The following is a 23940-nucleotide window of genomic DNA, read 5'->3' on the forward strand; positions in this document are numbered from 1 at the left end:
GTGTGGTAATTGTCTAATGACCCTTTTCTGTAGAAGACTTACAGTTTATAAGACTAGATATAATGTTTTTGCTCAACACTATATCTCTAGCTCTCAGCTCGGCCCAATAGTTCATTCTTGCAATCCTAGCCACTCTGGAGTCTGAGATCCGAGAATTACAATTTAAAGCCAGACTGAGCAGGAAAGCCTGTGAGACCCTTATATCTAATTAACTTATGTAAAAGTCAGAAGTGGCTCAAGTAGTAGAGCTTTAGCTTTAAGCAAAATAGCTCAGGGACAGCACCCAGGCCTGGAATTCAAGCTCCAGTACAGCAGATATACCCATGTCCCCCAACCCACAAAACTGTTCAAAATATATTTGTTAAATGATTAATGAATGAATAGCATTGTATGAGTGATAATTGTTTTCTGTTCTTTATTTTGAAAGTGGCATATCATAACTTATATTGATATTCAGTAAAATAATTGAATAATCATTCAGAATAAGAGTAGCAAAATAACTTCCATGATTAGTGATTTCTGAATGTAGCTGTAGGTTGAGGTGATAACACATCTCAAAATGTCCAAAATGGAATTAGGTGAACCAGATGAAGGGAAAGCAAGGCAGCCATTTCTGTCTGTCCTGTCTACCAGTCATTAAAAAAAAAAAAAAAACTTCAAAAGCAAGGCAGCCATTTCTGTCTGTCCTGTCTACCAGTCATTAAAAAAAAACTTCATGAAAAATAATAACCAATTATCATATACCTTTGATGCCTTATTTTTTTATACAGATTGTTTTGAGGTTTGGAGAACTGGGAAGGCATATATTTGACTTAACAGAAAGAAGAAAAGGAAATCTAAGATCACACATCTCTGATTATTCATCTGTAAGATGTACTATTGAATTACATTGTACTGAGAAATCATTCAGGTGAGCAAGAAAACTAGCTAAGTTAGTTCTTAATACTTATGTCTGGGAAGAAAGATGAGACAGATGAGGGAACCATATATGGCCTAAAATTGGTCTCACCTCAGGGGATACATGATACCCCACAGAGAAGATTAGAAAAAAGATAAGAGCAATAGTACCAGAAGATTATGGTTAACAGATCCTAATAAGGTAAGTGAAGTAGTACATAAAGCACCAAGAGAATAGATTTCTAAGATATTGTTTAAAAGCCTGTCCAAATTCTTGAGGACAGAAGAATGGGCAAATTTATAAAGTATTTTGAAGGCATAGTGCTGTAAATTAATATAAAAGTAGGCAATATAAACAGAGTTCTGAATGATTTGCTTGAAATTTGGATCTCTGAAACCTTGGATCTCAAAATCCTTGGGGGTAGGATACACAATTATACCTAGAAAAAGACAATAGATTTCCAAGGAAAATCCTCAAGGAATGGCCAAGAAAAGCCTCAATACTAATAATGTTATTATAATATGATTATATTATATTGTAATATTAATATTAAGTTCTGATATTAATAAAAAATTCTTCTTAAGAGAAAAATGTAAATATAAGCCACGGATTACTGAGGATCTCAACTAACCACCCAATGAGTTTTCATCATTGTGGGAATTCATGGCAGTTAGACGGGAAATAAAACACCCTTGGCTCTGACAACCAAAAAATTTGGAGGTACCATAAAATGACCATGTAATGAGGAACCCTAAGAAATTAGCCATACTTGCAATGATATATGGTCAGACAAATGCATATGTAGCTATACTTGAAGACAGTAAAAAAAACTTTACAAGTAAGTACACAAGAGAGATTAAAAAACTTTACTAATAAGTACATCAGAAATCTCAGTCATTAATGTACACCAGAAGTATGTCATTAATACATTAGCTGCTTGCTATATGATGCATGATACATCACAGATCTTTAAATATTTATTGTAACTATTTTGACAGCACAAGATAACATTCTGGACAAAGTTAATTCCATTTCAGAGCCCCATACTCTTCACAGTTACCTCTTCAACTCAAGAGAGAAAACACATCAAACTAAAACCTAGGTAAGTTAAACCTATAGATACGTAGACATGAAGTTAATTGCAGGAAAAATAGAGATAATTTTGAAAGAAATTATCCTCAGGGTAACCAACATACAAACATTTAACATGATGGAAACAGGAACAATTGCTTTTTCCAATCCTGGGTATGGCTCAGCACTTTTGTTCCTTATGAGAAATCTATGAATCCTCCTGCTTATAGTGTCAGCAGAAATAACAGAATAAGGTCATGCTTTTCTACCAGTTTCACAGTGAATAATATGATGCTTTACTTCTGCTTTCTCTTCCTTTTTATCCTTCTGCACACCCATTACACCCTTTCTGCCTACATCTTCCTCCTCCACCTTCTCTTGGGCTACTGAGGATCAAACTCAGGACCTCTCACTTGTGCTAGGCAAATGTTCTACTATCCAGATGTTCTTTTGAAATCATGCATTTGACTTATTCTTATAACTGCTGATAACAAAAAATCAACTCTAGAAGAAAGACAATAAACTTCAAATCTCATGATGAAGTAGCCAATTGAAGAAATTAGCATTTAAAGGAAAGCTTTACTTTTCAGATAAATATTCTATTTGTATAAGAACATAAGTTCTTTTAAGAGTCAGACTTCTTTTGATGATCATCAAAATTAGAGATGTAAGATAAACATTGCTAAAACTTACTAGTAATAAGTTTTTATTATTGTGAAAATACCATACAGAGGGGTTACAATTACATGAGCAAGGTAATGAGTACAATTCTTTTTTTTGGGTGGGTGGTCCGGTCATGGGGCCTGAACTCTGGGCCTGGCACTGTCCCTCAGCTCTTCAGCTCACAGCTAGTGCTCTACCACTTGAGCCACAGCACCACTTCCGGCTTTATTCTTTTTGTTTATGTGGTGCTGAGTAATCAAACCCAGGGCCTCATGCATGCAAGGCAAGCTCTCTACCACTAAGCCACCTTCTCAGCCCATGAGTACAATTCTTATTAAGCATTGTTGCCTCCACCTTACCATCCCTGCCCTCCCATCCCGTGCTCTCGCACCCCCGCCAAAGTTGTAAGATTCATTTTTCGACATAATGTCTTGTACATAATGTCATTGTAAGAAATTCTAAATCCATAACCACCTTAATCTTTTCCCCCAAACTGAGTCAAATTTTATTGGCTCTACCAGGTAATTATTTAACTGTATTTTCCCATTATGTATTTTAAATTTGAAGGATGTGAATAAGTTGCAAATGAAAAAAAATGTGCTACTTTCCTATTTTTTATATTGTATCAATTTACTTCTTAATTCTAAACATTGTAGATCTGAGCTTTCAGAGACTGAGCAGCCATAATAACTAGGATAGAACTAAATGTAGAAGGGTTGACCAAGTCAATAGGATACTTCGATGTATTTTGATAGGCTTCAGTTTTTTAATGTGTTGATTCTTTTACTTATAATATTTTCTTAGCCCTTCCCTTATTCGTTCTTGTTTACTTCCTTTGTTTCTTGTTCCCTCTTTAACTCTGCCAAGTTATACTGCTCTATTTTTGATTCTTGATTCCAAAGATCTGGTTTTACTCCATGCCTCAAAATTTTAAGTTGTACAGAATCAATTGCGCAATATTTACTAAAATCTGTTCCATGTATTAGAAGAAGACAGTGGCTGAAAAACACCATTATCTCCTAATGAAACAATACTCTTGTTACAGTCTTTAGACCAATGAGGCTTCTCTTGTATTTCTGAAGACTTGCAGTAAAATAAAAGGGAGATTTCTATTTCACTGGTTTTCAGTGCCCTTGCCATGGTATTTTATTTTTTTTTTTTTTATTTTTGTGAACATACTGTACAGAGGGGTTACAATTACATGCGCAGGATAATTCGTGCATTTCTTATCAAGCATTGCAGCCTCCTCCTTTGTTTACACTTCACATCCCTTCCCAGCCTCCTCCCCACCCTCCAACCCAATCCTCCCACCTCCCACCCCCACACCAACGTTGTAAAGCTCATTTTCGACATGACAACTTGTACTTCTCATTGTTGCAACAGGTCCACCTGTATCCTTAAACGACTTGTTTTTCTCCATCTCCTCCACAAGTTATACTGACATCAAATATAGTGAAAGCAGGGGTTATCCTGTGGGGGAGGGACATACAAAGCAACAAAGAAATAATCTTACAAATGCATTAGAAACAAATGCATGAAAGAAAAAAAACATTAAAATACATATCTAAGGGTTCATTTTCCTAACATCACATTATCTGACCTTTTCCGCTTGACTCATATATATACTAGATATTGCAAATAAGGGAAACCATGGGACCTATGTTTCTTTGTACCTGGCTTGCTTCACTTAATATAATTTTCCCAAGTTTTTCCATTTCCTAACAAATGGGGCAATGTCATTCTTTCTGATGGAGGCATAGAATTCCATTGTTTATATATACCACATTTTCTTGATCTTTTCATCTACTGAGAGACATCTGGGTTGGTTCCATATCTGAGCTATGGTAAATAATGCTGCAATAAACATAGTTGTGCTGGTAGCTTTAGTGTGGTCTTGTTTGTAAACATTTGGGTAAATGCCCAAAAGTGGGATTGCTGGATCATAGGGGAGCTCTATGTGAAGTCTTTTGAGGAACCTCCATACTGCTTTCCAAAGTGGTTGAACAAGTTTACATTCCCACCAACAATGAAGTAAGGATCCCTTCTGTCCACATCCCTTCTAGCATCTGTTGTTGTTAGAGTTCTTGATTTTTGCCATTCTAACTGGAGTGAGGTGGTATCTCAATGTTGTTTGATGTGCATTTCTTTTATGGCTAGGGATGTTGAGCATTTCTTCATGTGTCTATTGGCCATCCTTCTTTCTTCTTCAGAGAAGTTTCTCTTTAAGTCTTTAGCCCACTTATTTATTGGACAGTTGTTTCTTTGAGGATTTGTTGTGGGGGTTTAATTTGTTGAGTTCCAAGTATATTTTAGATATGAGACCCTTGTCTGTTGTATGGCTAGTGAAGACCTTCTCCCAATCGGTGGGCTTTCTATTGATCTTGCTAGCTATGTCCTTTGCCATGCAGAAGCTCTGCAACTTCATGCAATCCCATTTGTCCAAACTTTCTTTGATTTGTTGTGTTTCCAGGTCTCTATTCAGAAAATTTTGGCCTGCTTTCTTCAAGGAAATAGAAGAGGCAATCCAAAAATTCATATGGAACAATAAAAGACCCCGAATAGCAAAAACGCTCCTCAACGGAAAGAACACTGCTGGAGGAATATCAATACTAAATTTCAAACTCTACTATAAAGACATAGTAATCAAAACAGCTTGGTATTGGCATAAGAACAGACCTCAGGACCAATAAAATAGAATTGAAAACCCAGAAATGAACCTACAGACCTATAGCCATCTAATCTTTGAAAAGGGAGCTAAAAAAATAGAATGGAAGAAAGACAGCCTCTTCAGTAAATGTTGCTGGCAAAATTGGTTAACTACTTGTAGAAAACTAAAGCAAGATCCTTATATATCACCCTACACCAGAATCAATTCCAAATGGATCAAAGACCTCGAAGTCAAAGCAGACACTCCGAAAACATTACAGGATGGAATAGGAGAAACCCTAGGTCTCCTTGGCTCATGCCGAAATTTTCTGAATTGCCATGGTATTTTCATGCACTGAAAAACTGCAGAGAACCCATGTCCAGAATTCCTTCCCAGCCAACTCTTGGAAACTTTCACCTTAAAACCAGTGTTCAGATGCCTCAAATATCTATCTTTAAGTCCCCTTTTTCAAAGGATAGTCAATTGAAAGTTGCTATATTATCATCATTTAAAGTATTTTTTCTCTGGAAATACTAGGATTTGAAATCAAGTCTTTGACATGGTAGTCAATTACTCTCTCTTTTTTTTTTTGGTCCGGTTGTGCGGCCTGAACTCTGGGCCTGGGAGCTGTTCCTCAGCTCTTCAGCTCAAGGCTAGCGCTTTACCACTTGAGCCACAGTGCCACTTCCGGATTTTTTTCTTTTTGCTTATGTGGTGCTGAGGAATCGAACCCAGGGCCTCAGGCATGCAAGGCAAGCGCTTTACCACTGAGCCACCTTCCCAGCCCCCTCAATTACTCTCTTATGAGCACAGAAGTGCTTGTGAGTTTTGAGATAAAAATCTCTGGTTTTGGCATGAGCCAGCATAGGCTGTAATCCTCTTGTTCTTGTGTGTGTGTGTGTGTGTGTGTGTGTGTGTGTGTGTGTGTGTGTGTGTGTGTGTATGTGTGTGTGTGTGTGTGTGTGTGTGTGTGTTTGTGTCTACGTGCCCTAGCTGAGATGATAGGTGTACACCTCTACACTCTTTCTGGTTGAGAATAGGGTCTTGTAAAGTTTTGTCTCATATTGACCTTGAACAATGATCTTCCTCAGTCTAATGAGTAGGGATTGCAGATGTGAATCACCATGCCTACCTTTTCTTTTCTTTTTAAAAATGCCTTGATGATTGTACTGTTTTATTATTCCCATTGGAAACATTATGTGACAAATTCTATTCAGTTACTGATTCATCTTACTCATTTAGGTTTTGAAATTTCAATATCATTTCCTATAACAATAGATGGCAACATTTTGCATTAAGATTACAGACATTCTGTTTTTTTTCTTGTGTTTTGCAGCATGAACTGCCCTTACTCAACCCTATGCTAACAAAGTAGGCAGCAGAACTCAAAATGCAAGCAAGCAAAAGAATACTGAGTGAAATCCACTTTGAGTGAAATGCATCAGTATAGCATTTTTGAATGAGAAAATAGCAAGCAAGTTTAAATGAACTAATTTGTAGAGATTACCTTTGTCTCACTGCATTTGCATTCTTTTCATATTGTCATTCTGCACCATAGTTTGAGGAACTGTAACAATTTAGAAAATGAGTCAAGTTAGATTAAAAATGCACTAAATGATACCAGGAGGAAATCAACTGTTGTGTTGGGAATGTTTTGATATCTTCCTCTTACATTTCTATTTCCCTAAGAAAGGAAGACAAACTTCAGATCTATCATTGGATTCTTTCCAAACTATAACCATAACTTTTGCTTATATATCTTCAGAATTGTATTCTTGGAAGATGTATGGTGAATCTGAATTTGACAGTGTTAATCTCCACCTCTCAAGATACAGGCTTCAGTATAGTAGTACTTGTTTATTGTTTATGTCTAGGTTAATCAAAGCCTTTTTTCTCTATTTTACCTCTCTTATTCCCAAATATCTATTGATACTTGATATATTTATATAGACATATTGTTATCAAATATTTAAAACATGCATAAGACATTGTTGAGCTATTTTTGGGAATTTGAGCTAATATACATACTATTGTGAGGATAATAATATATCAATAACCTATTGATACTTCTACTCCACTTCCCAATTTTCCCAAGCACTAGTCATATTTATACATGAACATATTTCATGATTTTTGAGATCCAAACACAGTATTGTATTGTCCTGCTGTCATGCAGTAAGTACATAGAAAATGTTAATGGAATAAATTTATTTGGTACATGTTTTGTATAAGGCTCTGCTTTGAGAGCTGGACGCTTTCTTTTGGAAATAAAGTGAGGCTGGGCACTGGTGGCTCACACCTGTAATCCTAGTTACTCAGGAGGCTGAGATCTGAGGATCACGGTTCAAAGCCAACCCAGGCAGGAAAGGCCATAAGACTCTTATCTCCAATAAACCACTCAGAAAACTGGAAGTGGCACTGTGCATCAAGTGTTAAGAGTGCTAACCTTGAACTGAAGAGCTGAGGGACAGCATCCAAGCCCCATGACCAACAACAACAACAAAAAGAATGGAAATAAAGTAAGACTAAGAAGGTGATTGGGTCCTGGCTTCAATGAGCGTATTTAAAAAACATGATGACCATTTACACTTTTAGTTGTCACGAGAGAGGAGGGGGGAGAAGTGTAAGAATTCTAGCCTCAAATTTAAAAAGGAGATATGTAAATTTAAAAAGTAGAGGGCTTGACTGTGTGGTGAAAGATGGAGTGACCTGTTTGAGAAGATTGTGCTCAGTTCCTGTAAAAGTAAAATGCTAGTTATGGATGTTTATTTTCCTTTTATGTTGAGGCAGGAGACAAGAACTTAGAATAGGAATATATAAATGCTTGTGGAGGCTTTTAATATTGAATAATTAGCAGCAAATATATTTCTGCTCATATATCTACCTATCTAGCTATTTATCATCTATCTACATAAATATATACGTAGACTAACATTGTATGTCTGAATGTCATGATAAAAAGTATTGTATTATTCAATCACCTACTAGCTAGTTTATATGTTTCTTCACTTTTTAAGTTATGAATTAGCATGGTAAACATCATCTTAGCTTATCAATTGCCTCTCTTTTATTGTTTTGTTACAGCCAGTGGGTTAAAGGGTACTAGTACTTTTAGTGCTTTTTGTATATATTTTCAAAAGGTCTTTTTGACAATTTATATTACTCTGAGTATAATATATGATGTTATTTGACTGAAACAAGTTTTGTTTTGCCTTTTGTGCCTGTATTGTGTATTGCCACAGCCCCTCTTCTGGTTTTTTATTATTTATTTACATATAAGGCTCAAGGATCTTCTTGCTTGGATTGTCTTTGAACTAAGTGCCTCAGATATCAAGCTGAGTAGCTCGGATTAGAGGTGTGAGTCACTACTACCAGCCTAGGAAGATTTCTTTTTAGTGAGTTTTGAGACATTTGTGTGTGTGTGTGTGTGTGTGTGTGTGTGTGTGTGTGTGTGTGTGTGTGTGTGTGTGTGTGTGTGTGTGTGTGTGTGTCTGTTGGTACAGGGCTTGAACAATGGGGTCTGGGCACTATTTTTGAACTCTTTTTGCTTGGGGCTAGTGCTCTACCACTTGAGCCAGAACTTTTATTTCTGACATTTTGGTGATTAATTAGAGGTGAAAATCTCATGGATTTTCCTGCCCAGATTGGCTTCAATACTCAAATCCTCCTAAGAAGCTAGAGTTACAGTTGTAGCCACTGGCACCCAGCTAAATTTTTTTTGTTTTTTATATTTTGATTATCTTCAAGTAGTTGTACAAAGGGTTTATCTGTCAATGTACCAGTTTATAAGTACAAAGTATCTTACTCAATATCAATCCTATCATCATTCTACCACCTCCCTCTCACCAACCCAAGCCATTTCTTCAACTTTCCTCATTTCATAGGATATGCATTGAATATTATCACTGCATACTGCCATTACTACCCACTCTTCATTCATTTACACTCCTCCCCTTTACTTTCCCCTGTTATATTTCAATTTCCAGCTTCATTTTGTTGAGCTACCACTCTGCATCTGAAAGCTTAAAAATATTTTTACAACATATATTACCTATCAAATATGTTGCAGATTATTTTTTTTCAAATATGTTATTCTAGTTTTTGTTAGTGATATATACCAACATACTATTTTATGCCAAAATTAGTCCATCTTTTTTTCTTGTTTCTGATATTTACATTTTGCTTTAAAGTTCCTCCCTGACTCCACAGTTAGAAAACATAATCTCTGTTTCCTCCATATACATTCATAATTTCATTTAAATAACATCAATTTATTTATATTTAAGCTCTAAAATGCTGATGTAATGGCACTACCTTCCCTATTATTTTCATCGAGATAATAATAGTTTTATTTTATTTTTTGTGCTAGTACTGGGGTTTGAAGTCAGGAACTTGCTTTTCTTACTTGGCTTTTTGTTAAAGGCTTGAGGTCTACCTCTTGTATCACACCTTCACTTGTGGCTATTTTCTGCCTAATTGGCAATGAAAACAAGCAGATAGACAAGGTTGGCCCATATAATGCTGTACTATAAGTAAGCTTATAGGAGATACATAGTGTAAATGGGATCATTTTTCTTGGTCTTGTTTGAATATTTTCAGTTCTTTACATAATATGTTATGGCTTACATCTTTGCTGTTTTTGTATCATATTGCAGACTATTTATGTGCTGCTGCTATCTTTTGATGGAATTACTTGTACTTTATGAATAGAAAGGAAGTTTTAGAGGGTGCCTTCTTAGAATGAAAATGTAAATGTAAGCCATCTTTCTAGAGATGGTGTTTTGTGTCCTTTTCTTAAATATCTGTAAAGCTTCCCCAATGCTTTGTCTTTAATCAACTTGTCATGAAAAAATATCCAGGCCTTTGTTACCTATAGAAATCTCGGGCTGTCGTTAATGATTTCTCAAAGACACAGTATTAGTATTGGCCAGCAAGAAAGTCCGTAAGACTATAATCTTCAGAAGACCGGAATTGACCCTGTTTCTAGTGGTAGAATTTTGAAGAGACAACACCCAAGCCCAAAGTTCAAGGCCCACAACCGACAAAAAATAATAAAATCCGAAGTGCAGCCGGGTGCTAGTGGCGCACTCATGAACAGTCCTCAAAACCTGAAATTAGAGATGTGGCTCAAAATGGTAGACCACTATCCTCGAACTAAAGAGCTCAGTGACAGCACCCAGGCTGAGTCCAAGCTTCATGACATCAGTGATGAAGAACAACAATCCAAAGACAAAACTAAAACCACAAACAAAAAACCCCACTAAAGTGTACACAGAGGTCATTTTCAAAGCAACACAAATACATGAAGTTTCATGTGCTTTCATTTAAAGTGTTGTAGTTTGTGGGTTATGTTTAGACCTATGAGGTTTTTTTTTTAACTTGGCATATTTAAAAATATTTTTATAATTATATAGTTGATGTACAGAATGGTTACAATTTCATAAGGCAATTAATGAGTCCATTTCTTTTGGACAATATCACCCCTTCCTCTGCTCCCTCCCAATTTTCCCATGCCACATTTTATAACTACAAGTGCCAACTCCTAGGACATCATTTATTGTAAAATTATTTACTGTGTCAAAATCACCTGACAGAATTCTTCAGTGAAAAAAAAATTTGGTCTAGAGGTTTTAGGAGGAATTAAAAACTTTTTTAAAAAATTAATTATATATTGAAGATTTTTATACATACTAATGTTTCTTGAAACCAGATTTTGCAGATGTGATGTTTCCTTTGTAGTTTTCCCCCCTGCCAGATTCTATTGTGCACCATTTTAGTTGGTTTCTTTCTTGGTTTTTATTTATATAGGCCATTTCTTTTTTTTTAATATTTTTTGGCATTTTAATTAATTTATTTATTTTTGGGTCCAGTCGTGGGGCCTGAACTCTGGGCCTGGGCGCTGTCCCTCAGCTCTTCAGCTCAAGGCTAGCACTCTACCACTTGAGCCACAGTGCCACTTCCGGGTTTTTTTTCTTTTTGCTTATGTGGTGCTGAGGAATCGAAACCAGGGCCTCATGCATGCAAGGCAAGCGCTCTACCACTGAGCCACCTTCCCAGCCCTATATAGGCCATTTCTTTCAGTAATTATCACTGTAAATTAATTATACAAAGACTAGTTCTTGTTGTTGTTGTTTTGTTTTGTTTTGTGCTAGAGATCTAACCCAGAACCTCACATGGTCTATCAAGACCTGTAACATCCATATCCTTTTTTTGTTTTTTTGAGACAAAAAATTTTACTGTAGAGATGGCTTTGAACTTGCAGTCCCCTTGCTTCTGCCTCCACAGTGCTGAGTATTACCATTCCCCATTATACATAGCTTTAAAAAATTACTTTATTGATGTTTTAGATGTGATATACAGTGAGGTTACATTTACATATGTCAGGTGATAAGTACATTTCTTTCCTTTTCCTTAGTATCATCTGTTCCCTCATTCTCTCTTGCCTTTCTTTCCATCTCCTCCACTAGTTGCTTGGTTCACTTACATCAATGTCCAATGCAGTTGATGAGCCCCACTGCTATCTATTTTTACTTGTCTTCCACTGATTCTGTGCTCTGTCCCCACCTTCTTTCACATATGCATGTGAATACACCATATATGAGGTAAAAAAATAGAGTCATCTAAAAATGATAAGACAAATTAAGAAAAGGTCCTTTGTTTTCTTTGGAGTTCTTTTCAATATGTGTATGATTTTATATATATGTCTATGATTTATATATATATACATATATATATATATATATATATATATATATATATATATATATATATATATATATATATATATATATATATATATATATGAAGAGCTGCTTGTGTATTACATTTTGGTGCTTTTCTCCTAAGGCTATCCTCTTTTGGTCTCACTATATATCTGTGTCTAGAACCCTGTATACTTGATCATATCTTGTTGTGCTTTAAATCTAACATCTGCATATCAGAGAGAACATGCACCTTTTTTGTTGCTGTTGTTGGTCATGAGGCTTGAACTTTGGGCTTGGTCGCTGTCCCTCAGCTCTTCAGCTCAAGGCGAGTGCTCTACCACTTGAGCTACAGCGCCACTTCCATTTTTCTAGTGGTTTATTGGAGATAGGAGTCTCACAGTCTTTCCTGCCCGGGCTGGCTTTGAACTGTGATCCTCCTGAGTAGCTAGGATTACAGGCGTGAGCCACTGACGCCCAGCTCATGCACCTTTTGTCTCCATAATCTTGGCTTACCTTGCTCAACATGATTTGTTCTAGTTACATCCATTCCCCTACAAATGCCATTATTTTATCCTTTGTAATGGCTGTTTAAAATTCCATTGGCTATAGGTACCACATTTTTTGTATCCATTCATCTGTTGTGGGACATCTGAGTGCTTCTTGTGGGAGGTTGTGAATATTGCAGCAATGAATTTGGATGTGCAGGTATCCTGTTCATATTCTGGTTCATGATGCTCAGAGTAAATGCCTAGGAGTGGTATGGCTGGATTTTGGGAAGGTCTATGTTTAGTTTTTTGAGGAACCTCCAGACTGCTTTCCAGAGTGGTTGTATTAGTTTACACCCTCCAGTAGTGCAATAGGTTCCTTTTTCTCCACATCCCCGCCAGCATTTGTTTTTGTCTGAATTCAGAATATTGACCAGTCTAACTGGGGTGAGATGGTATCTCAGGACTGTTTTGATTTAAATTTCCTTTATGGCCAGGGATGACAGTTTCTTTGCCATTTTTACCTTGTATTCTAAGAAACCTCCTTTGAGGTCCATTGCCCATTTAGTGATTGGTTTATTAGACTTGGGAGGGGCTTAGTTTCTTGAGTTCCCTGTTTATATGGAATATTAGGCCTTGTCTGATGTATTGCTGGTAGAGATTTTTCCCAATTGATTGGCTGTCTTCCTTGTTTAGTACCTATGTCTTTTCATTTGTCCAGTCTTTCTCCAATCTGTAGTTCCCCTGGGATTTGATTTAGGAAATTCCTGCCTGAGCCTATAAGTTCTAAAGTCTCTCCTACACTGTCTTACAGTAGTTTCAGAGTTTTGAGTCTGAGGTTGAGGTCTTTAATCCATTTTGAATTGATGTTAGTGCATGTTGACAAACATGCATGTGGCTTCCTGGTTTTTCCAGCACCAATAGTTGAAGAGGCTATGTTTTCCCTACTGTATGTATTTGGATCCATTGTTGAATATCAGATAACTGAAAGTATGTGGTGTTATTTCTAGGTCTTCTAATCTCATTGGTCTTTGGTTCTATTTTGGTACTAATACCAAGCTGTTTTTATTACCATGGCTCCTTGTAGAACTTGAATTTCTTTGCCTATTTTAGGTCTTTTGTTGTTCCACATGAATTTTTTTATTTGTTTTCTCTATTTCAGTAAAGAACACCATTGGGATTTTGGTGGGGATTTCATTGAATGTTTATATTATTGGGCCATTTTTTTTTCATTTTTTTTTTGGTTGGTCATGGGGCTTGAACTCGGGGCCTTGGTCCTGCCTGAGCTGGCTTTGAACTGTGATCCTCAGATCTCAGCCTCCTGAGTAGCTAGGATTACAAGTGTGAGCTACTGGTGCTTGGCAGTATAGCCTTTTTCACAATATTGATTGTACCTCTCCAAGAACATGAGAGGTCTTTCACTTTCCTAGTGTCTGATTTCTTTTTTAGATGTATATAGTTTTTACTAAATAGATCTTTTACATCTTTGGTTAGGTTAATTCCTATATATATATATATATATTTGAGGCTATTGCAAATTGTGTTGTTTTCATGATTTCCCTTTCTGCTTGAGCATTGTTGGCATACACAAAGGTTGCTCATTTTTGTGGATTAATTTTGTATCCTGCTACTTTGCTGAAGTGGTCTATTATGAGTTTGGGAGTGGAGTATTTGGGGTCCTTCAGGTATAACAGCATGTCATCTGCAAATAAGGATAGTTTCATTTCTTCTGTCCTTATGTGGATCCCTTGAATGTGCTTTTCTTGCCTTACTTCTCTGGCTAAGGATCCTGTAACCATATTGAAGCAGAATGGAGAAAGTGGGCATCTATGCATTGTTTCTGATTTTAGGGAAAATGGTTTTAGTTTTTCCCCATGTAGTATTCTTTTGGCTGTTGGTCTATGATATATTACTTTTGTTGCTTTAAAGAATTTTCCTTCTGTTCTTTGAATATAAGTGCCTTATATTCTTTGAATAGGAGTGGATGGATTTTGTCAAAGGCTGTTTGTACATCGGTTGAGATGATCATGTGGTTCTTGATCTTGGCTCTGTTGATGTGCTGAATTGCATTTATGGATTTGCATATGTGGCATGTAGGTATGTATGTATATATCTTGTGTATGTTTCTTGCATCTGTGGGATGAAGCCTACTTTGTAATTTTTCATGTGGCATCCCAGATCTTGTTGTTTTGTCTCCCCTCCTCCTCCTCCTCCTCCTCCTCCTCCTCCTCCTCCTCCTCCTCCTCCTCCTCCTCCTCCTCCTCCTCCTCCTCCTCCTCCTCCTCCTCCTCCTCCTCCTCCTTCTTCATTTTTGGTAACCTCACAAGTGGTCTGTCAATTTAATCACTTTTTAAAGAAGAAGCTTTTTGTTGTATTAATTTCAGGTATATTTAAAAAATTTCTATCTCGATTTCTGCCATAACCTTTTTTAACATCTCTCTCCCTTTAGATTTAACTTTTTTCTTCCTTTTCTAGCAATTTTAATTATATCATGAGATTATTTACTTGAGCTGCTTCTGTTTTCTTTATGCTTAGGTCTTTCCCTTCAGCACTGTTATTGCTGTATCCCAGAGGTGCTGTTGTGATGTGTTTCCATTTTCATTGAATTGGAAGAACTTTCTAATTTCTTCTGTGACCCAGGTCTTACTCAGTAGTGTGCTGTTCAGCCTCCCTGTATTTGACTAATTTCTACAGTATGCTTTGTTCTTACAAACTAGTTTAATTCCACTATGGTCTAATAGGATGCAAGGGATTATGTCAATTCTCTTTATTTGTTTAGGTTCTTTATGTGAACTATAAAATTATCTATTTTGGAGAATGTTCCACAAGCTACTGAGAAGAGGTTATGGTGTCATTTAGTTCAGAGGCTTCTTGGCTTGTTTTGTTTGATTGACCTGTCCTTTGGTGAGAATGGAGTGTGAAACTCTCCCACTATTATTTTGTTTGGGTCTTTCTTGTTCTGTAAATCCAAGAGTTTTTGTTTAACACATTTAGATGCGCTATTGTTTGGTGCACAGACATTGACCACTATGATTTTCTCTTTATGGATCATTCCCTTTATTAATATGTAGGGACCTACATTGTCTTTTTGTACTGATTTTAATGAGAAGTCTGTTTTTTATCAGATATCCATATGGTGACTACTGCCTTCTTACAGGGTACATTTGGGTGGAAGATCTTTTCCATAACATGACTTGGAGTTTGTTTTTACTTTGGCTGTGAGATGGGTCTCTTGGAGACAATGAATTAATAGATCTTGTTTTCTTTCTTTTTTTGCTATTTATTTATTTATATTGTGAAAATACTGTACAGAGGGGTTACAATTACATGGGCAAAGTAATGAGTACATTTATTATCAAGTATTGTTGCCTCCTCCTTTGTTTCCCCTTCCCATCCCTTCCCATTCCTTCCCATCTCCCCTCACCCCCTAACTCCCCCATGGATCTTCTTTTCTGAGCCAGTCTGTAGTTCTTTTTCTTTTGATTGGAGAATTTGAGTGTGTTAATGTTTAGGATTATTAGAGAGAGATGTGTTATGTTATCTGCCATTTTCTTGTTTTCTTGTTGCTTCTTTCCTTTCCCTGCACTTACTAAATTGATCTTCTAGTGATTTCTGTCTGATATGATTCCCTGATCTTAATTGTTTTCTTCAGATTTTATTCTTCTTTTATTATTTTTTGCAGTGTGGGTTTAGTGTTCATGAATTTCTTTAATTTTTGTCATGAAAGGTTTTCATTTCGATAGCTTCTCTGGGTACACCAATTTGAGTAGGCAGTTGTTGGAAACTACATTATCAGGCTCTTTGCATTGAGGGTTCATGTGGAAAGGTCCTCAGCGATTTTGATTTTTCCATTGTAATGTAATTCCTTCTTTGATTTTGTGGCATTTAAAATCAGTTCCTTGCTACTCAGGTCTAATGGTTTTACTATGATATGTATAGAAGTGTTCTAGGATCGTGTCTACTAGGTGTTCTATATGCTTCTGTTATGCAGGTGAGATTTTCTCTCTTAAGATTGGGGAAATTTTCTGTAATGATCTTATTGAATAGGTGTTCCATTACTCTTTTGAAATTTTTCCATCTCACCTATCCCAGTTTATATGTTGATTTGAGTTCTTGGCTTTTTCTGCCAATTCTTGGATTTCCTTTTGGTAATTTTTGAGTTCTTTTTTCCATACCTATTAATTGCTGTTCCAGATTCTCTGTTTTATCCTCAACTCCTGATATTCTATTTTCCATCTCACTTATTATGTTACCTATAGCTTCCATTATGGTTTGCATTGTGGAAATTGACAACTTATGGTTCCTATATCAGGTCTCATTGTTAATTCTATCTTTTAATGAGGTATATACTGTGTCTATTTTTGTCTGTATCTTTTTTGAAGTGTTGGAATTTCTTTGATATTTCTTTTTGTGTTCTTGAAATTGCTTTTCCATCTTCCCTTTTATTTCATTGGCCAATTTGGCCATCATTTCTTTACTGGTTCCTTTGTCCTCCATTTCTTCTTCCTTGTTACTGTAGTTCTTTCCTGGATTGCTGCTGGCTTTTGGATTTGGTTTGTTTTCTTGACTGTCCATGACTCTTGTAATCTTTCCTTTTGGTATATGCATTTGGGTTCAGGGATTGTCGGTGCTGTAGTCTAATCTTTGTCTGTTGGCCCAATTTTTGCCTGTCAGGTACCAACAGCCTTCACTTTGCCTGGGCTGGTTTACACTGGGTAGGGTAACTGAAGCAGGGTCCCCAAGCTGGCTAGCACCTGTGTGCATAATCAGCCCTGGGATAACTGAAAGGAGCTTGGTCTGGTCTGCAGCGGGGACTGAAGTTAGCTTCAGGAGTCTGGGTTAGGCATTGGCTTCAGAAGGATTGGGGTCCTCACTGTGCACAGGGCTTTTTTTGTGCCTTGGCCCTGGGTTGGTTCTCTTCCAACAAGTGACCAGCAGTTGGTCTGGTGCATCTTGTATGTGTTTACATGTGCTCTGCCTGTTACTCATACATTTACTCTTTTTGCAGTTCCAGACAGGGACCAGTGGGTCCTGGCAGGGTTCAGTGCTGCAGCTACCAACAAGGGTGTGCTCTGTTGGTGGACAGCATGTACCTGTGATTTGACCTGCAAATGTTTAATGGGCCTGCAGTTCTCGTCAGGGTTTGGCACCTAGGCAGCTTGCACTCCTGTATAGGGCTGGTGCATGCATTCACTTGGCTGTTCCTGGTGGAAATGCTCTACAGGTGGCTGGTTAGCACACATGTTTGTGTTTTCTGACAGGAGAGCCCTCTACCAGTGCCTGACTTGTCTGTTAGGGAGGGCCGAGATTTGGACTACTCTGGGATGAGGGGGCATGTCCCTGTGGGTGAGTGAACGTTGGTTCTCACACTGACCTTTCTCTGGATAGCCAGTGCTATGGGGGATACAGGGTCCTAGCACCTGTCTAGTTGGAGTTCCTGTAGCCTTCCACTGGAAGCCAGCAGTTGGGGTGGTGGGAATATGGAAGGGCTCAGGCCTCTTTGTGTGCTTCAAGTGTGTTGTTCCTTCTTAGCAGGGAGAGAGGTCCAGATCAACCTCTGTGGGTCACTAACCAGTGCTGCAGTACTGGTCTCCTGTGTGGGGTGAGTGGCTCCAGCCTGATACTTACTGATCCTAGAACTGGTTTTGGATGACTGTCAGTGCTGTGGCAGATTTCTGTATCTATTGTTGCAGATTTCAGGTTGGTAGGCCACTATGTTCCTTCATATCAATTGTGGGCTGAGCAGTGGGGCAGTGGGAGCTGTCTCTGACTGGGTGTTGCTGTGCCTGGTCTCTGGTCTTGGTCTCTGCCCGGTCTGTGTCCAGTGCTATGGGAGTTTTCTGTGTCTGCCTTTTGAGATTGGCTGGTGTTCCTGAAGACACAAGCAGTGGGCCCCTTTCAATGCTTAACAGCACTGCCATGAGGGGTCAGGGGGTGGACTTTGAGATTTTCCATCTTTGTGTGTGCAAATTCCTGTGATTCTCTGCATGTTTGTTTATTCGTTATTGTCTATCTCTTGGGGGAACTGCATATGGGACCCTAAGTCTATTTGGTTAGAGAGAACTAGGGCCATTCTCTATTGCTTCAGTGCCATTTTTATACATTCAAAACTTAATTTCAGTAGTAAATACATGATTATCTAGGTTATTCTTTAAGTAATATGAGTCTTTCAAAGGATTGTTTTAATTTAATTGTTGACCTTATAGTCATCTCTTTTTGTTGTATGAGAACCATTTTTTTAAATTTTGGGTCTGGTCGTTGGGCCTGAACTCTGGGCCGGGGCGCTGTCCCTCAGCTCTTCAGCTCAAGGATAGCGCTCTACCACTTAAGCCACAGCACCACTTCCAGATTTTTTTCTTTTTGCTTATGTGGTGCTGAGGAATAGAACACAGGGTCTCATGCATGCAGGCAAGCACTCTACCACTGAGCCACCTTCCCAGCCCCATATGAGAACCATTTTAGACAACTATAACATCTTATACTTCTCCAAGGATTATTATTTCTTTTGCCTGTAGCAGTTTAGATATGATAAAGAACAGAAGAGAAGTACAGTTTATCATATTTACTTAATGTTCCAGGGCAGGGGGTTGTGTTTTGTCAGTCAATCTGCATCAGAGGTTGGCCCAGTAAATTCCTTAGCTTCTTTGAACTTCTGTCTCCTCTTCTACCAAGTGGGAGAAGTTAATGCCTACAATTCAAAAGAATCCATTGAGAGAAGGTGCTGAAATCATCCTAAATTCTACTAAATAATGGCTGTTATGATCAATAAAGTTAATGATACACATTCTTTCTGGGACAGGGGGTGAAATGTCAGACAGACAGGAAAATATCAATCTGCCTTTATTTCCCCTTTTGGCTGGAAGAATGGAGCAAGCCTTGCTGTAGTTAGAACCCTCAGAAGAATCTGGATCATGCTAAGCAGATGATCTGCTCAGGGATGCAGGCAGCAAACTCCACTGAGCCATATGGGTGAGTGGAGATGAAGTTCCAGGAAATGTAGCGCCCCCTTTCCCCTGCCCCCCCCAATCACCTTTCTGGCCTTTCAAATGGTGGGAAGTTGGAGGCATAGAAATGGAGGGACAAAGGGTGAACCAATGCTGTAACAGTACTCAATGGACACTTTTAAATGAACTATCCAACTTACTGGTGGAGATGGGAGTGGAGGAAACACTGCAAGAGAGCATGGGAAGGGGTGACCACTGGCTAAGAAGAATTGTCCTCATGACTTGACTTATGGAACTGTAACCCCTCTGTGCATCATTTATTTTATAATTACAAGGATGTTTTTTCTTTTTTTGTCAGTCATGGGGCTTGAACTCTGGGCCTGGGCGCTGTCCCTCAGCTCTTCAGCTCAAGGCTAGCGCTCTACCACTTGAGCTACAGCGCCACTTCCGGTTTTCGGGTGGTTTATTGGAGATAGGAGTCTCACAGACTTTCCTGCCCCGGCTTGCTTTGAACCGAGATCCTCAGATCTCAGCCCCCTGAGTAGCTAGGATTACAGATGTGAGCCACCAGCTCCCAGCTAGAATGACATTTTTTAATGGTAGCAATTTTCAACTCCAGCTATCTATTCCTCCAGATGCAGAATGAAACCATCTATTCTTTAAATGTTGAAAACTAATTTGTGTGTGGTAGTGGGCACTGAAACTTGAACTCAGGTTTTCATGCTCTGATTTAGCTTTTTAAAAAATTCAAGATTGGTGCTCTACCAACTTGAACCACACCTCTTCCTCTGTCTTTTTTGCTGATTAATTGGAGATAAGAGCCTCTCCAGTTGGTCTGCTCAGGCTTGCTTTGAACCTTGATCCTCAGATCTCAGCCTCTTGAGTATCTGGGATGACATGTGTGAGCCACAGGCACCAGACCTGACAAACTAATTTGAAAGTCTAAAATCTTCTGTGGGTCAAGCAAAACCGTCTGTGGGTACTAATCTGGGGGATCTATAGCACAATATAATATCATCATAATATTGTCTCTTTTAAACACACACACACACACACACACACACACACACACACACACACACACACACACAAGCGAAGGCAGAGAGACTCATGTGGATGAAATAATCATGGAGTTTTCTCCTTGATCTCTTTGCTACTCTACATTTGGCAATGGTCAAGGCTCTTAGTCTAGTTGCCTATGTTCTGCATTTGTGTATTTTCTGTCCCACTAAACTCTTCAAGAATCATTTCCAATGCAGTTTATGCCCAGTGTTTACTGGCAATAATCATAGTTCAAAGTGAGACATGCAGCTCAATTCTAACATGTTGAGGGAGCGACAGGCATGGGGTGACCAAACAACTCGAGCCCCCAAGCAGGAGAGAGACCCAGTCTGAGCAACAACCTTTTGCTGATGACCTCCTTCTGAACAGCAACAGCATATGATCATGCTTCTCTGCTTATGAAAATAGTACTGTTTGGGACCAAAATACACTTTCAGATAGGAAAAAGAATACAGTGTATTGAGCACTGTTAGAGGCAGGGCCTAGACCAGAGACTTCCCATGAGTTAGCTTTGCAATCACCCTGTGAGGTAAACATTATCTTTGTTCCCATTAGGTAGACCAGAAAACTGAAGAACAAGCAAACATTATCTCAAGATTTGTGATGCTGGAAAGGAGTAGAGACAGAAGGAATGAGTCAGCCTGATGCAGAAACCAATGTGGTTCCCCATCCCACGTGTCTGCTATCTTTGGAGCAGCGAAAGAGACGTGTGGTCACACGGTCACATGATCTTCTGGTCATGTAATTATGTGGTCTCCTTCCTGAAGATGTGGAGGAGAGATCAACAGAAAGCATCAGCTGACTTGTGCCAACTTTGTCTGTGAAACAAGATTAGGCAGGTGACCTATTCCAGGATTTAGGCAGCATGGATTCTGGAGCAAAATTCCATGGAAGGAATTTGGGGACTATATTTCTCAGTACTTGCCTCAGTCCTTGGTATTTCTTCATTTGACTCTCCTGGGAGTCTGGCCTCAAAGGGCATGCCCAAATCCCCCCTATGGCAAGAAAGAAGGGCCAGCATTGGACTTGTGCTTATGATATTACAGGATTATGAATGAATTAATGCATTAGGGAATGAATGAAATGATATAAACACATGGTAAATTGGTTCCAACTCTCCAGTGACATTTGACACATAAGCGAAGATTTCAAAGAGAAGCTTTTCCATTTTAAGCTTAAAATATAATCAGCAGAGCCAGGAGCCTGTGGCTCACCGCTGTCATCCTAACTACTCAGGAGGCTGAGATCTAAGGATCGCAGTTCAAAGCCAGCTTGGGTAGGAAAGCCTGTGAGACTCTTCTTTTTTAATTAACTACCAAAAGAAACCACCAGGGCTGGGAAGGTGGTTCAGTGGTAGAGCGCTTGCCTTGCATGCCTGAGGCTCTGGGTTCAATTCCTAAGCACAACATAAGCAAAAAGAAAAAAAGCCAGAAAGTGGCACTGTGGCTCAAGTGGTAGAGCGCTAGCCTTGAGCTGAAGAGCTGAGGGACAGCACCCAGGCCCAGAGTTCAGGCCCCATGACCGGACCCCCCCAAAAAATTTAACAAAAGAAACCACCAGAATTGGAGCTGTGACTCAAGTGGTAGAGTGCCAGCCTTGAGCAAAAAATAATTCAGAGACAGTGTCCAGGACTGGTACAAAAAGGAAAAGCAAGAAAACAAAACAAAACAACAAAAAAAACAACCAATAATAAGCAGAAAGCCCACAAGGGTGAAAACAAAGATTGGGTGAAAAAATCTTTTCACTGCTAACAAAGCAATTGTTCCCAGAGAAGGATAAATGAGTAGATAAATCTATTGGGAGCTTCTATTCTGGATGCTTGGGTCTCTGCAGAGAACAGAAACTTTAGAAGAAGAAAAAGTAAAGAAAGATGGAAAAGGAAGTAGGAGGCGGGCTTCACTCTGAAGCTACACCTCTTCCTCTTCCTCCCTGTCACTCTAATGCCTTCCTCCGAGTCCATTCATTCCCAGGACCTAGGTTTGCTCAGATAAGGGATTTGCAGAGAAAGAACTCTCCCTATCTCTCCCCTGAAGAAGAAAAGTTCTACCCACTTTCCTCTCTGCCAGTGTCCCAGATGTGATCTGCTTGACAAACAAAAATACACAGTGAATTTTTAAAAAGGGCAGTGGCAGCCCAAACAGCTATCTGTTCAACCCCAGAGAATTTTTCTCAGCCAGGGCTTGTTTTCTAAATTCCTCTTATCAATGATTGGCTCAGCAATTGGCCAGGTGATGCAGTTCTGGCGAATGAGGGAATGCATGTCAAGGGTGTAAGGGAGGAGGGGAGAAGTTTCCTGTCTCTGTGAAGCAACAGCAGACAATGTCTCCTAGAGCAAGGCCACCATCTTATTCCCAAAGATGGACTTAATATGTTGAATAGATATGCCAAAATAAACCATGATGCATCCCCACCCAGCTACTGTCTGCGTCTTATCTTGACACATCCCTCCTTCTGTACCTGCACGTGGTATATATCTGATGTTGTTTATTTAAATTCATTTGTGCCACAGGGTTCTGTTCATGGTAGCCAGAAGCCTCCAAAGTGATGAAACAACTCCTTTCCCCTCCATTCCACATGGATCCACTCACTGGCCCTAAAAGTGTGGGTAGCAGGGCTATCACCAAAGACTGTGAACAACAGAAGTGGTACCAAAAAAAAAAAAAGGAGGAAAGTGATAAAGCAGCATTGGGGGGAGGGGTGCGGCTATGCTCTGAGCCTCTCTCTCAAATTGAGAAAATGGTGAGTCTTTCCAATTTTGTATTCCAAGACAAGTTCCAGGTAAGCCTCTAGCAGGGGACAAATCTTCATCACAATGGACAGAGCTCTCTGAAGGAATGACTGAAGAGCTTCCAGCAGCTCTGCTGTACCCACTGAATAGCCCGGAGTCTGTGAATCACTGTCTCCACATGATTTCTTCTCTTACTCATAGATGCAAAGGTTGAGGCAAGACTGGTCACGATTTTGCTTGAAATGTGTCCCCAAAGTGTCTGGTAGATACATTTTGTTTTTTCTACCTTAGGCCTGAGTAAATGAGCTGTGATTTGAGACCAGAGGTAGTAGCCCCATCAGACTGTTGGTGTGAGCTAGTGATAATCCTTGCATTGTTAAAGCAGTGTTCAAAAGAAGAGGAAGGAAGAAGAGTAGGTCCAGAGATCCTAGGATCCACAAAATCTAAGAAGTTTCTTGTCTGTGCTTCTTAGTGGATTAACTTTGTTGGTCCTGACTAATAGCCTACGTTCATCTGTCATAAGCAACCATCAAAGATAAATAAAGCCAGGTGCCAGTGCCTCACACCTGTAATCCTAGCTACTCAGGAAGCTGAGATCTGAGGGTCACAGTTCAGAGCCAGCCTAGGCTGGCATATCTTCCATAAACCACCAGAAAACCAGAAGTGGCACTGTGGCTCAAGTGGTAGAGCACTTGGCTTGAGCTGAAATGCTGAGGGACAGTGTTCAGGCCCAGAGTT

The 23940-nt window shown here is 38.9% G+C and overlaps 1 long non-coding RNA gene across 15 annotated transcripts in view; it reads left to right on the plus strand.

Moving 5' to 3' along the window:
* Nucleotides 1–23099, plus strand: part of LOC138833409 (uncharacterized) — a 44423-nt gene extending 21324 nt beyond the window's left edge. For 9 of the 15 annotated variants that reach the window (XR_011373885.1, XR_011373886.1, XR_011373881.1 and 6 more), the window contains 3 exons: nucleotides 771–910; nucleotides 1897–2000; nucleotides 21030–22884. This is a non-coding gene — a long non-coding RNA (uncharacterized lncRNA). Of the gene's footprint in view, nucleotides 1–770; nucleotides 911–1896; nucleotides 2001–5102; nucleotides 6145–14446; nucleotides 14566–19267; nucleotides 19438–21029; nucleotides 22885–22983 lie in introns of those variants that run through there. The other 6 variants (XR_011373890.1, XR_011373892.1, XR_011373893.1 and 3 more) reach the window with 6 other exon arrangements.
* The last annotated feature ends 841 nt before the right edge of the window (nucleotides 23100–23940 follow it).

The sequence above is a fragment of the Dipodomys merriami genome, unplaced genomic scaffold (assembly GCF_024711535.1).
Source record: "Dipodomys merriami isolate MVZ:Mamm:240054 unplaced genomic scaffold, mDipMer1.0.p SCAF_2067, whole genome shotgun sequence".
Classification (NCBI taxonomy): domain Eukaryota; kingdom Metazoa; phylum Chordata; class Mammalia; order Rodentia; family Heteromyidae; genus Dipodomys; species Dipodomys merriami.